Here is a 10543-nt window from a genome sequence, read left to right on the forward strand (position 1 = left end):
AGATTTGAACTGCCGACCTTTTGGTTAGCAGCCAAACTCTTAACTACTATGCCACCAGGGTTTCCATTTAAGAGAAAGTGTGTTAAAATTAAAAGGTGGCTGAATTTAGTAAAATATTTCATATTTCTTTTCTATTCCAACTTTAGTACCCAAGAATTGTTTAGGGGAGAGTAAGGCTTGTTTACCTTCATGAAAAATCAACTGAAATCATTTCTTAATGTTTATGCTCTCAGAGAGATAACTCTAGATTTTTTTTCCAACTAATAAGCCTACCAAAATCATGACACCTGTGCTACCATTATCCATTTTCTTTTCCTTTCTTTGAGATAGAGAAAACTTAGTCAATATTTGTTTAACAATCTGTCTCTCTTCCGAGGTTATGAAAAAAGCATCCCATGAGCAGGTTTTGGGTAAAGCTATGGCCTGAACAAACTTTATATGTCCTCGTGTACTTAAATTTTATTTTGGTCAGTTTGTCTGCTTAAATTATTTCATGAAGAAAAGTTCCCACAATTAATCTAGTGTGCTGCCTGAGAAAGTCCAGTCTCAAAACTCAAGAGCTGTGTGTTGTTGTGTTGTTGTTGTTAGGTGCCATCAAGTCGGTTCCGACTCATAGTGACAGTATACACAACAGAACGAAACACTGCCCAGACCCGAGCTATCCTTACAATCGTTGTTATGCTTGAGCTCATTGTTGCAGCCACTGGATCAATTCACCTCATTGAGGGTCTTCCTCTTTTCCGCTGACCCTGTACGCTGCAAAGCATGATGTCCTTTTCCAGGGACTGATCCCTCCTGGCAACATGTCCAAAGTATGTAAGACGCAGTCTCGCCATCCTGGCCTCTAAGGAGCATTCTTCTTCTAAGACAGATTTGTTTGTTCTTTTGGCAGTCCATGGTGTATTCAATATTCTTCACCAACACCACCATTCAAAGGCATCAATTCTTCTTTGGTCTTCCTTATTCATTGTTCAGTTTTCACACGCATATGATGCAATCGAAAATACCATGGCTTGGGTCAGCGCACCTTAGTCTTCAAGGTGACATCTTTGCTCTTTGACACTTTGAAGAGGTCCTTTGCAGCAGATTTACCCAATGCAATGCGTCTTTTGATTTCTTGACTGCTGCTTCTATAGGTGTTGATTGTGGATCCAAGTAAAATGAAATCCTTGACAACTTCAATCTTTTCTCTGTTTATCAAGATGTTGCTCATTGGTCCAGCTGTGAGGGTTTTTGTTTTCTTTATGTTGAGGTGCAATCCATACTGAAGGCTGTGGTCTTTGATATTCATTAGTAAGTGCTTCAAGTCCTCTTCACTTTCAGCAAGCACGTTTGTGTCATCTGCATAACACAGGTCGTTAATGAGTCTTCCTCCAATCCTGATGCCCTGTTCTTCTTCATATAGTCCAACTTCTCGGATTATTTGCTCAGCATACAGATTAAATAGGTATGGTGAAAGAATACAACCCTGACACACACATTTCCTGACTTTTAAACCTATCAGTACCCCCTTGTTCTGCCCAAACAACTGCCTCTTGATCTATGTAAAGGTTCCTCATGACCACAATTAAGTGTTCTGGAATTCCCATTCTTCACAGTGTTATCCATAGTTTGTTATGATCCACATAGTTGAATGCCTTTGCATAGTCAATAAAACACAGGTAAGCATCCTTCTGGTATTCTCTGCTTTCAGCCAGGATCCATCTGACATCAGCGATGATATCCCTGGTTCCACGTCCTTTTCTGAAACCAGCCTGAATTTCTGACAGTTCCCTGTCCATATACTGCTGCAGCCATTTTTGAATGACCTTCAGCAAAAGTTTGCTTGTGTGTGATATTAATGATATTGTTCTATAATTTCCAGATTCAGTTGGATCACCTTTCTTGGGAATAGGCATAAATATGGATCCCTTCCAGTCAGTAGGACAGGAAACTGTCTTCCGTATTTCTTGGCATAGATGAATGAGCACCTCCAGGGCTGCATCTGCTTGTTGAAACATCTCAATTGATATTTCATCAATTCCTGGAGTATTGTTTTTCACCAATCCCTTCAGAACAGCTTGGACTTCTTCCTTCAGTACCATTGGTTCCTGATCATATGCCGCCTCGTGAAATGGTTGAACATTGACTAATTCTTTTTGGTACAATGAGTCTGTGTATTCCGTCCAACTTCTTCAAATGACGATTTCTTCAAATGAACTTCTCATATATTTGATTACTCTAAAACAACAAAATCAACAGCTGTTTTAAATTGAGTAGGAAAATACATGGAGGAAGATTGAGTAAACACGCTTTGTCTAATTTAGAGATGTTTCTGTCAATTCTATCCTAAAAGATCTCATCAGCAATCAGCAATTCAACAAACATTGGTTGAACCCACACTGCCTGCCAGGAATTGTCCTAGGTGCTGGAGCAAATATAACACTGCAAAGTCAGGAAGCTCACGATCATGTTGGGAAGGGAGAGTTGGACAACTAACTGTAACGTGCATTTTTAGTACTATACTAGATGTATCCTAAGGTGAGTGTAGTTGTAACTCTCATATCTGGAGTCTCCTTTCGTACCCAAGATGGGGCTAAGGTACACACAACTCAGATGGCTACGTGGAGCTTCAAAGATCTCTATCAGGTCATTGACCCAAACTACAATAGAGTGCAGCCCCTCTGGTGTAGCAGCATCTGCAGGGCGTTCTGGTGCTGTCATACAAATGTAGGGTAGAATGCAATACGCAACCAGCTAAAATTCCATGCACCACTGCAGTGAGAATATCCATGACAAAAGAGACTCCAAGAGTAGAAAAATTACAGATACAGAAAGAAAAATCTAAGATCACAGGGTACCATTTCATTTAGGGTGCAATATACCCAGATGGGAAACTCTGGTGACATCAGATGGGAAACTCTGGTGGCATAGTGGTTAAGTGCTATGGCGGCTAACCTAAAGGCTGGCAGTTCAAATCCACCAGGTGCTCCTTGGAAAGTCTATGGGGCAGTTCTACTCTGACCTATAGGTTTGCTGTGAGTCGGAATTGACTTGACGGTAACGGGTTTGGTTTTTTGGTTCTACCTAGATGTATCATTGTGCTTTTCTTGACTTCCTGCCTCTGGGTTTAGTTTACACTTCTGGAATTATTATCTTGACTGCTATTTTTAGTAGCTCTATGGCTCCCATCCTTTAACTTGTATTCTGAACGGAGGCAGCAGATGTAAGCTGGATGTTGGCTTCAAGTGAGTAAGATAGATTTCTGCCAAATGGCCTTTACTTCCCAGAAGGCTGCTATCTCCCCCGGCAATAAGGCTCCCTCTCCTACAGAAAATGACTAACTCTCTTAATTCTTGCCTCAATTTTTAAGGGAGAGGAATAAAACCAGAGACATTATGAATCCTCTTCATACTTCAAAAACCAGGAAGAAACTTGATGGTCAGCTGTTTAAATTTGGAAATCCCAAGGAAAATAACAAATTGTAAGATTCCTAGAACCTCACAAAAATTATTTCTTGTTCCCCTCTCCTTCCATTTTCCCCTCCTCTTCCTCTGACTTGAATTTAACACTTCCTGTGTGCTGGGGAGAAAAAAAGCTTGGTGATCTCCTTCTGAAAATCAGCTGATGAAAACCCTATGGATCACAGTGATCTGATCAGCAATCAATCAAGAGGATGGCCCAGGACTGGACAGCGTTTTATTCCATTTCACATGGGTTCACCATGGGTCCAGGGCAACTTGATGGTAGCTAACAACAACAATAACATGTGCTAGGGTCTGCATTAGAAATAACAAAATTAATAAGACAGTCTTTCTAGTAGATTACCTTCTAATAGGTAAGAAAAACTGGTTAACAAACAATGTCATACTTCTGTAAGTGCTGAGATAGAAACCCACAAGGAGCAGGTAAGCCCCAAAGAAAAGGATGTGCAATCCCCCTTGGGTGTCCTAGGAAAAGGACCTGGGTAGATGAGATGACACATGAAGTACATCTTAAAAGATGAGTAGGTGTTCATTCAGCAGACAAGGGACCCAAAGGTACTCTGACAAAGGAGGCAGTGTCAAAGTATCAGGAGGCTTAATACAGCACGACTTATTTTGGCACTTCCTAGCTATGCAAAGGCATTTGACTGGGGGGATCATAACATATTATGGTTAACATTGCAAAGAACAGGAATTTCAGAACACTCAGTTGTTCCCATGCAGAACCTATACACAGACCATGAGGTAGTTGTTCGAATAGAACAAGGGGATACTGCGTGGTTTAAAATCAGGAAAGATGTGTGTCTGGGTTGTATCCTTTCACCATACTAATTCAGTATGTATGCTGAGCAAATAATTCAAGAAGCTGGACTATGTGAAGAAAAACTTAGCATCAGTATTGGAAGAAGACTCATTGACAACCTATGATATGCAGAGGACATAATCTTACTTGCCGAAAGCAAAGAAGACTTGAAGCACTTACTGATGAAGATCAAAGACCACGTCATTCAGTATGAATTATACCTCAAACATAAAACAAAAACCCTCACAACTGGACCAATAAAGCAACATCATGATAAACAGAGAAAAGATGGAAGTTGTCAAAGATTTCACTTTACAACGATCGATGTATTTCATTGGACAAATCTGCTGCAAAAGACCTCTTTAAAGTGTTAAAAAGCAAAGATGTCACCTTGAGTACTGTGGTGCACCTGACCCAAGCTATGGTATTTTCAATTGTCCCATATGCATATGAAAGCTGGACAATGAATAAGGAAGACTGAGGAAATAATGCTTTTGAATTATGGTGTTGAGGAAGAATATTGAATAAACCATGGACTGCCAGAAGAAACAACAAATCTGTCTTGGAAGAAGTACAGTCAGAATGTTCCTTAGAAGAGAGAACGATGAGACCGTCTCACACACTTTGGACATCTTATCGAGAGGGGTCAGTCTGTGGAGAGAGACATCATGCTTTATAAAGTAGAGGGTCAGCGAAAAAAAAGAAGACCCTTAATATGACGGATTGTCACAGTGGTTGAAACAATGGGCTCAAACACAGCAATGATTGTGAGCATAGTGCAGGACTGGGCAGTGTTTCCTTCTGTTGTACATAGGGTCCCTAGGAATTGGAACTGACTCGATGGCACCTAATAACAACAATTACAGCAGTTCAGTATGGATGCAACTCACAGCACCATACAGACAGCTTTTACAGTGAACTCTTACAAGTATTATGACACTAAGAACCTAAAAGAACAACTGAGGGCAATTGGAGGGAAAATCAAGAGAAAAGGAAGCATTTCATTTAGGTTGAGACAGATGAGCACGCCAACATTTCACCATTATCGACCTACAAAAACGGCCACTCCACATGGCTGAACCTAATAGGGTCAGGTACTGCCCATTCAATTCTTAGTCATCTGTGTTAGAGAAGAGAGTGATCCAAAACAGCAAATAATTTTAGAAACTTCTATATTTGCTTTTGGAATACATTATATGCCTTCTTTTGGCAGGAGATATACCTTCCTAATGAGGTTTTGTGCTTAGATTGGTATTTAAAATAGTTGGATTTCCCTGAGTAAGCACTGACAGCAGGAGAACGTGGCTGCTGAGCAGACTGGTGACCGGGAAAACCAAGGTTCAAACATTTAACCAGGGATAAGCCACACATGAATAATGGAGAGTTGAGTAATTAGTAATTATAGATACCAATTAAGCCTTAGACAGAAATAACCAGTTCCCAGTCAGTCTACCTTGGTTTGCATTTTTGCTGTTCTGAGTCATTCCAAATCCTGCTGGAGAAAAATTGTTTGTCAAAAGGAAGGGAGAAGAAAATAAAAGATAGAAAAAGAAGTTACAATCAAGAACTTTAGAAATCATCACACGTAATGAAAAAAAAAAAATAAACCAGCAATAATTGGATGTTCACAGTAACCAAGTACTTCTCTGTTAAAGGGGAACTCAGGGGTTTTGTTTTATTTTGTTTTGATGGAGATGGGACAGTTAACCAAGCTGTTTAGTTTTTATAACCAAAAAACCAGAGGATGTATTTGGTAATGAGAAAAAAAATTAATCTTCTTTTTTTTAAACTTGTCCTTCCCATTAACTCCCAACTGCTTTCTGCATTTGTAAACCTCAGTCTTCTTGATAAAAAAACCCAGGCTTCTTGATATCTGTGTAAAATGAGACTTTGGAAACCACCTCTCTCCTCAGTCACTCCTCTGAAACTGTATCTGCCCCACTAGGCAGAAAGCTGAGTTTGCAACAAAGGAAGAGAGCTGAGCTAGACGCCGTTACCGTACCTTATGGTATATATGTTACTATTAAGATGTTTACAATTATTCTTATATTAAGTATTGATTGATAGGCAGATTTTGTTCTTTTTGGTTTATAAGATATATTGTTAGTAGCACTAAACTAGGAGCCAAGAGATCATGTGCTTAAAACACTTCTTTTGCTGGGTGAATTTAGATAAACCATTTCATTTCTCTGGGCCTTAACTGCCTCATCCATAGAATGAGGAAGCTGAGTTCTGTGAGTCTAAGGCAGTATTCCTTAAAGTGGGGTGCCTGGACTTCCTGCATGTGAATCAACTTGGGGGCTTGCTAAAAGGCAGGTTCCTGGGCCTCACTCAGAATGACCAAATCAGCATTGCCCCAGGTGATTCATAGCTCAACACATTAAATTTTGAGCATCACTAGCCTAAGATTTCTTCCAGGTTTTGCATTTTGAGTTTTGCTTTGAGGTTGAGATTAATTTAAAGGAAATTTTAAAAGGCAGAAGAGCTAAGGCAAAAATAAATGTATCCTTCATATTCTTGGGTAATAGAATATGATCTCTGGTTTCTAAAAGTTGTATATAAATTTCTATATTTAGAATTAAGTGAGATATACATTTAATTCCTCCAAAGATTAGCTGGAATAAAGGCTGAGGACTTTGATATCATTTTTTTTTTTAAAAGGAAGGAATCAAGCATTTACCATCTTTTTTTACACAGTTAATTTGCGACTGAAAAGTATATCCATTGAGGTTCCTGTGATTATGTTTTTTTCTTTTCCATTTCAGATCAATAAAGTCCATTCTGTTCAATAATATACTTCTGGATGGTAGATTGGAGAGTGAGAAAATATTTCATTTGTTAAGTGTTCCCAGAAGAGCTGTGGAAAAGTCTTTAATTTCTGCTTTCCTGTCTGTAATTCTGGAAGAACCAACTTATTTTGAATGACAAATGGTCAAGTTAATTATAAAATTTGTTTTTGTGTTAGGATTATATTGTTTAAAGGGATCCTGTCAGCTCCATTAGCATACTATAATTAATTTTCAGCAAACATCTTTACATTTAACAAAGTCACTCATTTTTATTTATGACTTCAAAAAACAGTTAGGCTTTATTGTCTAGTGTGATAAAACTGTCGGCTGCTGCTGCCCTTTCCTGGTTTGCAGTGGTACCACAAATCACAGGTTCTGGCTAGCTGTCAAAATCCCCCAAAAATGCATATTGGGGAAGATCAGCCAGGGAGCCATCTGATATAACTGCATCCCAGGGCTCACAGTGGCTGTGTGCTATTTATTTCGTGTTGCCTTTTCACCACTTGAAATCAGGCTCAGCAGAATTTTGCATTTGTTCTTTCAACATTATCTTACATTCCCAAGTGGTCATCTGTGTCTTCATGGCAACCAAAACTCAGTATGGTCAGTGAGTAGAAATTTTCACTGATTTGCACATAACTCTAACACACTGAACATAAGAAATGAGAGTGAGACAAATGTTAAAAAACTTGATAAATATGTGATGGGCTCCAGTTCAAATGGATGCTGTAAAACTATTTAAAATTCTTCTCCTTTCTCAAAACTTAAATTTTACGAGCAGTATTTTTTTTATCAATAGGTGGAGGTTCTTAATTTGTGATTTTTCATCATAATGCTGCCTTGTAGTAGATTTATAGCTAATGATTTTATTTTTTGGTTGTTGTTCTGAGGCGTGAATGTGCTGTTCCTTCCTAACAACGTACGCAATTGATATTTAGTATTTCCCACGGCCCTCAATGTAACAAGTTTGGTACAACTGGACTGTGAGACAATTAAGCCTTCCCACTTGACCTTGATCAGCCAACATCTGGGCTCTGTGCTGCTCTGCTTAGCAGCTTGGCAGCACCAGACAAAATGTTCCAGTCTCTTGTTCTGAAACGTTCTCGTAAAGAGGTGCGACAAAAGCTGGCAATCTTATCCAAGTTCCTCTGGTTTGAATTCAGTATCTTAATATGGAACAAGAGACAGAGATGTAATTTGTTGAGTGTGTAAACATTAGGTTATGTGACATCCTAAGTGACAAAATGAGCTTTTTTGCTAAAACAAATATTATTTCATATATAGGGTCTCTATGAGTAAAAAAAAAAAAAAAATTTTTTTTTTTTATGAGTAGGAATCCACTCGACAGCAATGGGTTTATGTACCCCATGCCTTTCCCAGAGCTGCTAAAGATAATCAATTGAAGTGTTCACTTTAAACCACCTTTCCAGTGAAATATTTTTTCCATCTATGCTCATATCTATGGCAAGGATGTTGTAGAAAATCTTATTTCATTAACTCATATTCTTTTTTGAGGGTCACCAGGAAGAATCCCTCTCTGTTCTTACTATGAAGAACATTTATGCTTTTTCTATGTAGCTATTGTTCCTTTTTTTAATCTCGTAGATATTATCAGTTAACTTACAAGGTTTTCCCTTTCTGTCCACTAATAAGTGTAGAAATAAACTTGTGGTACATGGGCATTGATGTGATGCATATTTTAAGCCTTTTTCACATTTCAATTTGTTTCAGCTCTTTTTTTTTTTTTTTTGACATTTTTTATGTACCCTTGGGATTGACCTGAAATCCTCTCTAAAATACAAATACGATTTTAGGTACAATTTAAAAAATAGGCAAAGGAGTAAGAAAAACTTTCCAGAAAATTACAGAAATAAGGTCTCAATAGAAAATCAATGATATTAATAAAAATGAAAAAATAATAATAATGCTAGCCGAAACCAAATGTGCAAAGCATTGTTCCTTGTGCTTAGGATATGTTGTTGCTGTTGTTAGGTGCCATCAGGTTGGTTCCAACATATAGTGACACTATGTAAATCAGGACAAAACACTGCCCTTTGCTGCGCCATCCTCGTAAATACATGTATATTTGTCAGTGACTCAAAATTGCTTTACAGATGGTTATGTAACACATAAAAACAGTACAGTCTGAACCCTTTCAGGACTGGTGGTATACATCTCTACCACTTTCTTTTTTTACCTCTAGGGTTCATTGGGGAGCTCCCATCCCACTGAGAGTACATGCTACCAGCAGACAGGACCCTATAAAGGCACACCTCATTTTATTGCACTTTGCTTGATTGTGCTTCTCAGATATCAATTTTTTTACAAATTGAAGGTTTGTGGCAACCCTGCGACCAGCAAGTCTGTTCTGTCTGCACCATTTTTCCAACAGCATGTGCTCACTTAGTGTCACTGTAACATTTTGGTAATTCTTGAAATATTTCAAATGTTTTCATTATTATTGTACCTTTTATGGTAATCTTTGGTCAGTGATCTTTAATGTTACTTCTGTAATTGTTTTGGAGCACCAAGAACTGTGCCCATATAAGACAGTGAACTTAATCAATAAATATTGTGTCTGTTCTGACTGCTCTACTGATAAACCATTTTCCCTGTCATTTTCCCTTTCCTTGGAACTCCCTGTTCTCTGAGGCCTGACAATACTGACATTAGGCCAGTTAACAACCCTACAGTGGCTTCTAAGTGTTCAAGTGGAAGGAAGAGTGGCACATCTCTCACTTTAAAAGAAAACCTAGAAATGATTAAGCTTAGTGGGGAAGGTATGTCAAAAGCTGAAATAGGCCGAAAGCTAGGCTTCTTGCTCCAAACAGTTAGCCAAGTTGTGAATGCAAAGGAAAAGCTCTTGAAGGAAATTAAAAGTGCTACTCCAGTGGACACCCTCATGATAAGAGAGTGAAACAGCCTCAGTACTGATTTGGAGAAAGTTTTAGTAGTCTGAATAGAAGAACAAACCAGCCACAACATAACCTTAAGCCAAAGCCTAATCCAGAGCAAGGCTCTAACCCTTCAATTCGATGAAGGCTGAGAGAGGTGAGGAAGCTGAGGAAGAAAAGTTTGAAGCTAGCAGAGGTTAGTGCATGAGATTTAAGGAAAGAAGCCGTCTCCATAACATAAAAGTGCAAGGTGAAGCAGGAAGCGTTGATGTTGAAGCTGCAGCAAGTTATCCAGGAGATCTTGCTAAGGTAACTGATGAAGGTGGTTACACTAAACAGCAGATTTTCAATATAGATAAAAACAGCCTGATACTGGAAGGTGCCATCAACGACTTTCATAGCTAGAACAAAGAAGTCAATGCCTGGCTTCAAAGTTTCAAGGAACAGACTGACTCTCTTGTTGGGGACTAATGCACATGGTGACTCTTAAGTTGAAACCAGTGCTCATTTACCATTCTGGAAATCCTAGGGCCCTTAGGAATTACGAAATCTACTCTGCCTGTGCTCTATAAATGGAACTACAAAGCCTGGATG

The sequence above is a fragment of the Elephas maximus genome, chromosome 3 (assembly GCF_024166365.1).
Source record: "Elephas maximus indicus isolate mEleMax1 chromosome 3, mEleMax1 primary haplotype, whole genome shotgun sequence".
In the NCBI taxonomy this organism is placed as follows: Eukaryota; Metazoa; Chordata; class Mammalia; order Proboscidea; family Elephantidae; genus Elephas; species Elephas maximus.